This window comes from Papaver somniferum, unplaced genomic scaffold, assembly GCF_003573695.1.
Source record: "Papaver somniferum cultivar HN1 unplaced genomic scaffold, ASM357369v1 unplaced-scaffold_81, whole genome shotgun sequence".
NCBI lineage: Eukaryota > Viridiplantae > Streptophyta > Magnoliopsida > Ranunculales > Papaveraceae > Papaver > Papaver somniferum.
In genome coordinates, this window is record NW_020651082.1 from 279,717 (window position 1) to 288,008 (window position 8,292).

Below are 8,292 nucleotides of genomic sequence, written 5' to 3' on the forward strand. Positions count from 1 at the left end.
GTGGCGCTTGCAAACCTAGCATGCCATGCCGTGCAAACCTAGGGCCAAGCCGCCAAACACGTTATTGGCACATGCCAAATTGGCGCTTGCAAACCTAGCATGCCATGTCGTGCAAACCTAGGGCCAACCCGCCACACTTGCCATTGGCACATGCCAAAGTGGCGCTTGCATCCTAGCATGCCAAACCGTGCAACCTAGGGCCAAGCCGCCACACACGCTATTGGCACATTCCAAAGTGGCGCTTGCATCCTAGCATGCCAAACCGTGTAACCTAAGGCCAAAGCCTCCACACGCCCCATTGGAACATGTCATGTGACGCTTGCAACTTGGCAATACCATGCCGTGCAACCTAAGGCCAACTCCATCACACGCGACATTGGAACATACCATGCGAACGCCTGCAACTTGACATACCATACCGTGCAAACACTTGCACCTTGGCATGCCACGCCTACATCAAAGGCCACAATTCTTATCGTGCAAAATATCGACCGTCGAAGGTTGCTAGCAACATGCTACACGTTTTCCACGAAAACACTCGAGACATCAACACATGTCACAAACTGGGGGATGCTCTTTAGGATTTTGGTTTGGCGGTTTACAGCGTGCGGCCTACACAAATGCCTGTTTCAAGACAGTGCACTAAGAATAAAATGATAGTAAATGCATGAAGTAATGGTGAAACACTCTTTCATTATGGAACATCAATTCCATCAAATCCCATCAATACCAGGCGTTACTACCTATTCCCATTAACTCATTCGTTTCTTTTCTTATGAGGCCAGAGTATGTTTCACTTTGACTTGTTTAAATAGGTCTTACCTATTTCCACCAAGATACAAGTTTTTGGTCACGGAGAAATACAATACTCAGAAAGGCAACTTTGCTAGCTTTCTCAAAGATTTCAACTCTTTCTAGCTTCTCAAGATTTCATCTTCTGATACAAGTCGAGTACTACTCTTCCAGAACTGTTCTGGTCTCGACACTCTCTTCGCTTCCCTCCCTTAACCAACCCTTTTCCTCCACTTTGTGACCGAAGCAAATCTGGAACGGACATTTCTTGGTTTAGGATAGATTTGTACAGATTGATCTCTCGAATCTAAAGTACTCCCGCGCAGTACATTTGTTTAGGGTTTAGATTTGTATCTCACCCACCTATCAAAAATACTGAAATCGTTAGAAACGATTTTCACCCATAAACAATTGGCGACCATAGAGGGAGGTTGATATTTCGGTTAGCATATCAGCTTTTAGAAATCGATCTCATACCTCGATCCAGGCATCAGGACGGCAGAAGTAAGCAATCTGTTTGGGGATCTACAATTTGACTACCAGACAACCCGGTTACCAGTCATAAACTACATGAAACGGCTGGGGACTTCACAAGAACCAAAAGCGAACGGTTTGGTCACCAGGAAACCCCAAAACGAATGGGGACTTGCCGCAATCGCGACAATACTACCTACAAAACCGGTTTCACATGGAAGGATCTTGCTTTCATCGGGAAACCCATAAAACTGAGTAAGTCTAGATTTGACGAAATATACAACTCATTCTTTTAGGATTCTCGACAAAGCCGTCATGCTGTGCTTACCATGTGACAACTACTAATACACACTTTCATGAAAGCAATATCTTATTCGCAAGTTATAACCAAAGTAATATTATTAAAACCATTGATTTCAAAATAATCCAATATCCTCAAAAACTACCAACCGTCTATCAAAACCAGTCAAACTCTAAACCAGACACCCATTGTGTCTTTCAAATAAAAGAAAAGAGATCCTAAGTGAAAGGTTGGGAAAAACTGAGAAATATTTAAGAAAAGTTATTCAACATTAGTATGCTCTTCTTGGAGAAGACTTCCCTTGAATATTCGAGAGCGGCTCTTTTCAAAGTCAACATCTTAGACAATTCTTAAACTTATGCTTCCTGCCGTGCGATTTCATCTTCAGAAAAGCTTTCGAATGCTACATCTTTCAACTTCTGGATCTCAGCAAAGCCTTTGAAAAACCACGAAACGTTGAACTCCTTTTCTACGCACATATGACGATGATACTCCCAACTGATGATGACGTCTTCTGAAACAGTATGTCCAGTCACTTCGCACATGTCCTCGACAGAAGACAAAGCTTCTTCCACATGTTTGGCCAATGCGAATCGACTGGTGATATTCCTGGTTGTGGCCATATGTCCGTACCTTTCCCATATTCTGGTGTACAACGCCTCTTATTTAGCCGGCACGCTGAAGCCTCCGACCAACACATGACCTGGATAAGGAACCAAGTATGGGGGATCAAAAGTGGCGCCTGCAACCAGACCCACGACTGGCAAAGGGTTATTTTTAGTTCTTACATCGACAGTCGTCAGAGCATTCTTCTCTATCCGAGCCATGCCCAAGCTTTTCGTTTGGTCAACTTTCATCTCAATTCACCGGCAGCGGTCGCCATCACTAAAGGCAAGTCTTCGCAAGTCTCGGCCTCAGAACCGTCTCCCGAATCAGATCCTTCCTTCAAGCTTAAATTAGACGCTTTCAAAAAGAAAGTGAGAAGAAATGAAAAGAAAACGTGAAACTTATTGAACCACTTCCCGAAGAAGATCCAGTGTTGTTGTCAGAAGAACTACTTTCACCTTCTGAACTCTTCTCTTTCTTTGAATTTTCCCCATTACGAGAGGACTCAATGCCACCGACATCTTTCGAAAGAGTTGTTGTCTCCTGACGACGGGCGAGTGCAGTAAAGGCGGTAACACTACCGAAACCCTGGTAGAAACAAGATGCAAATATTCAGACACATAAATCTACACGTTTTGGATGAGCCAGCAAGTGGGCGACACCTACCTGAATATTGGAAGAGTTGAAAGAAACGGGAGTTGTTGGGTCTGTCAAAACTGACCGAAATCCGCCAGCACTGTTCTTCGTCCTCCGTTCCTTCATCTAGGTATTGTTCACGTTACCAGGCGACTTTCTTTTAGCTTCAGAAGGATCCCTCAACATTGGATGCTTTGCCAAAACCTCAGGAGTAGGTTTACAACGAGATTTTACCACCATATGGTTTACAAAACCACAGATGGTGAGGAACTCATCTTGCCAGAACTCATTGTACTTGAAGGTCGTCGAAGAGGTTCTTTCCGAAGGCAAAAGGGTAGACACATACCCGATTCAAGAACACTGGCGTTGAGAACGACTGGCAACGAATTCTTTGGAGAAACCGGTTGACGAGCTAGAGAGAACCCTTGGTTGAAACCCATGTGATGAGCATCACAATCAATATTGTAGGAGACCACTCGAAAATACCCCCTAAAGAAGGACGTCATATAACCAGGAACGCAACTCCGCATAAACAAGTTTTCACCAACACTCAAGTTACCTTCAGAAAGCAAAGTTATGTTCGGAGCAGAAGCAAAGGTGTTAACCTGAATTACAGACCTATGCACCGGGGCCCACAGGCTAAAAACGACTTCATGCAACTTATCAAGGAACCCAACCAAGCTCAAGCCAGATCTTGGGCGCATGTTCACCCATCGGAGAATTCTGGAGCCGCCCCAGATCGCGGGGATTGAAGGTAACGTTTTCGGAGCATAGTTTTCAAAGTGCTCCCATAACCACGCCTGAAGGAAAACAAAATGGACATACGAGTCCACTTTCATAAAACCGTCCAAAACACGCATGTCCACGACCAGGTGATCCATATGCACATACAGAGAACCAAGGAACAAGCTTCCAATGGGAAAGACTTCACCTTTGCTATCTTCACAACAATCGCCAGAAGCTCTTGTCTTATTTCCTTCTTGACGGAGCCATCATCGAAAACGTCCCTAGACAACCAGAGACCTAAAAATGCTGAAACATGAAGTACACTACTCTTCTGACTCGGTTCCAACTCATCCGGAAACCATTGGGACATCCACCAGCCGTAGAAACACTTTTCGTTCTCTTTCCGTACAAAATATTTTGACTTCGCAGCATGATCGGCTCGCATCTTTTTTTCATCTTCTGACAATTGGATATTAAGGTTTCCTGTTACGGGAAGATTCAGAAGAATGGCCACACTTTCTAGGGAGAAAGTAATTTCACCCCACCTGCATACGATTGTATGAGTATCCGGGAACCATCTAAAGATAAAAGCAACTAAACCAGGGATATCCTTCCTAATTTGAAGGTTTGCAGAAGCCCTGACAGCGTCAATGATTTGTGCTCGAGTCAAAATAGCACTTATATGTTCCTGGCTCACCATAAACTCAATCCATCTATCAAAGGAGTGCAACGGGCTTTGACACATTCTGAAATCAATATGGGAAGAGGAGTATTCCCCTTTATGAAGACAAAACCGTATTATGCTCTCTGGTCGGACTGAACGAGTCTTCCTTTCATCTTCCGCACGGGTCAAGAGAATCGGCACGAAATTTGGATGATTTTTCCGTACTGGGACAAAGGGTTTTGTGAAGAAATCATCGTATGTGTTTGGTTTGGAGCTGCCAACATCTTTTGGTAAATCAAGACCTTGTTCAGGTGACATCTTATCAGAATTTCTTGTGATGATTTGGTAACAAGATGTCTGCACCAAATGGGGAAGACGAGAAGAAATTATCGACCGCATATAGCCACTCCAAAACAAAAGAAAACCCTAAGAAACTAGGTTTTCATAAACATGTTGCCGCAGTATTCATGACGAAAAGTCTATGGGTTCATACAACGTGTATACAGCTAGAGTTTTCGCACTGGCACACAAAAAATGTATAGATAAGGAAGAATTAAAGAGGAAGCTTTGGAATACATACCTGGGGTGCCGACTCTCCTTATCACTCTGCCACTAACGTGAAGGTATAGAAGAACAAAGATACAAGATGAAAGAAAGACACCCTTTTTTATATATATAGGAGTGATAGTTAGGGTATTTCGAATAAAGAAAGTATTCCCCTTTCAAATCCGTGCACGTAGAAGGGAAGCCGATCCCGCAATGGCAAGCTTGGCCACCTCCAAAAAACGCACGCGCCCTCCTTACCAGCTTCCCATTCGCGACATCTTCCTAATCCGCACCAGCTTTCCATTCGCGCTAGCTTCCTAATCGTTCCAGCTTCCCAATGCGCGCCAGCTTCCCAATCCTTGCCAGCTTCCCAGTGCGCTCCAGCTTCCCAATCGCGCCAGCTTCCCAATCCTTGCCAGCTTCCCAATGCGCACCAGTTTCCCAATGCTTGCCATCTTCCCAATGCGCGCCAGCTTCCCAATACTTGCTAGTTTCCCAAACCGTGCTAGCTTCCAATCCGTGCCAGGCCAGGCTTTTCCTTGCCAACGCCATGCCAGCCAGATGTCCTGCACCTATTCCAAGTTCTTTGATGCTAGCAGGTCTCTCCGGCACCAAGTCTATACTATCAACTCCCCTTCATGTTCCAAAGCCCTACTCCAAAGACACCTGGTCACACTGGGATGTTGTGCAAAACTACCATATGCAAGGATTGAGAATTCTAGTTACATCTCGAAAAAGGTCAGACAAGCCTCCTTAACTTTCTCTTACGACTTACTGTCACTCGTCTGTCACCATCTTATGCTTACCTCGCAACAAGGCTCCTGTTCCAAGCTAAGCAGTAGACTTAATGTTGATGGTGGTTTTTAGACAAAGGGTAAAATCGTAAAACCTTACGTATAGCATGACATCGCCGGTGATACCGAACACATTTATTAGAGCATTCAATGCACTTTTGTAAAAATTACCAGGGTATCTTTTTTCAAAATGCTACATTAGGGTTTCGACGCAAAAAAACCCCATATGCAAGCCGCACAACCGTTGTGCACCATGGCAACCATGTCAAAACCAAGCCACGCAATCGATGCGCACCTGACAACCATACTAAAGTGGCGCTTGCAAACCTATCATGCCATGTCGTGAAAACCTAGGGACAAGCCACCACACATGTCATTGGCACATGCCAAATTGACGCTTGCAAACCTAGCATGCCATGCCGTGCAAACCTAGGGCCAAGCTGCCACACATGCCATTGGCATATGCAAAAATGGCGCTTGCAAATCTATCATGCCATGCCGTGCAAACCTAGGTCCAAGCCGCCACACATGCCATTGGCACACGCCAAAGTGGCGCTTTCAAACCTAGCATGCCATGTCGTGCAAACCTAAGGCCAAACCGCCACACATGCCATTGGCACATGCCAAAGTGGCGCTTGCAAACCTAGCATGCCATGCCGTGCAAACCTAGGGAAAATCCGCCACACATGCCAAAGTGGAGCTTGCAAACCTAGCATGCCATGCTGTACAAACCTAGGTCCAAGCCGCCACACACGTTATTGGCACATGCCGAACTGGCGCTTGCTGATAGACAGATTTATGTGTCTAATATGTCTCAATTGTATGTATTGTTAGTGCTCAATTTTGTATTTATTTTGTTATTTTATGTCTTTGTAGGTATTTTTAGAGAAATAAGCTCTTGCGGCGAAATTGGCTCGAAAAGTAGTGTTTTACACCCCAGGATAGAGTACTAAAGGCACCCAGAAATGCGCTAACAACACCCGGAGGGGTTGTTAAAAGCACCCATAAAATTACTATTTCCACCCCAAAAATTACTATTTCCACCCCAATTGCTAAAGGGACCCCAAGAATGGATAAAGGGGAGGTCCCTTTCTTCCAAAATTTGAAAACAGAAAAAAGATGGGAAAATATGGGTATTCACGGTGCAGATTAGGGTTCGAATTTTGGGGGTCTTTCAGAGTGATTCAATGGCTGAAATCCTATGGGATGATGTGATTGAGCGTGACAGGAACAGTGTAAGTGGTGGTTTCGAACAAAATTGGCTAGATAATTCACAAGAAAAAATCAGAGAAGCTCGTGCACGGAGAAGGCTTTTCACGAGATTGGGTTATATCAGGGAAGAAATATTGTGACCTAAGCGTGTTTGAAACATGTTGGGATGTGGGGAAGAATATTCGATTGGAGGATGACACCAGCAGACGCATGAAGGATATAAAACAGGAAGCAAATCCTATAATATGGAAAGAAAATATACAAAATATTTTCTCTTTATTGCGTGAGAATTTGAGGCAATTTGAGGAGATTAAATGCGCCTGTAGTGTATAAATAAGAGCTACATGACTCAAATAAGGGTGTCGAGTGTTGGGAGGAGAAGATAGAAGGATGCAGAGGAAGAATCATGAATTTTCTCTACTGCTGCTGTTGTTCATGAAAAACATGAAGAACACGAAGAACATACTTGCAACAACAGTCGTTCTTCAATAGAGGAAACGACACTTCACCGAGGGTCGTATGCAACGGTTAAACAACACTTCATTTCTATCGTTCTGTAACAGTGATTCTGTAACGCTTATAAGCGTAGCAGTTTCCTGATTTTCACCATTTTCTCTTCATTGTAAACACCATTTGAGCTTAATAAAATATTTTGAGAGGTATTTCACCATGATGAGCTAAACCAAAGCACTGGGACAACGGAGAAAGTTGTGTTTCATCCATGTGGTAATTTGAATAATTCTTTATTTACTTTTTGCAACAATTTTAATTGAATTAAGATTTTAATTAATTACTTGTGATTTTATTCGATGGAGCATGCTTAGTCCTAGGGATTCTTGATGCGCCATGCTCATAAAATACAAATAATATTTTATTGAATCTACTTTCGCAAAAAATAGAGTTAAAATTTGTTTTGTTTTGAACTATAATCGCCTAGAATTAAATTCTGAACCACTTGAAAATGAAAAACGGCCGAATCTTTAGTCCCAGTTTCTCGCAGCGATGTTCATAATATTTTTGTATATAAATAATTAATTAAATATTTTGGAAAACTTTAATCTTTACAAGTCCGAGTGAATGACAACCCTTTTACTACTACGAAAAATTTTAAATCATTTTGGCGCCTCCCACGCGGACTTGTCTTTAGGCTAGATTTTTTTTATTACTATTTGTTCCTTTTTACGTTTCTTTTTGTATCTTTGATTTACAGGTTCGAAGTGGAATACTAAGGACTTGGAAAAAAAAGCTTAAAGCTAAAATTTAAAAGAGAAGAAAGAAGACATAATTTTCTAGGATTTAACTTTAAATTTTTATTATTATTTTTTATTTTTTTTAGAATTGTATTAGGAAATATTGTAATTATTTTTTTTATTTTTGGACTTTAATTTGGACTTCTGGACATTGTTTTTAAACCCTACGGAAGGGTCATATTAAAAAAATATTATTAAATTGTGTGCAGGGAAGGAGGGCGATTACGATATCGTCTCGGCCCCTCGGGTTCACACACTGACACCGGAGTCAGTTGCCCGAGTCGACTACAA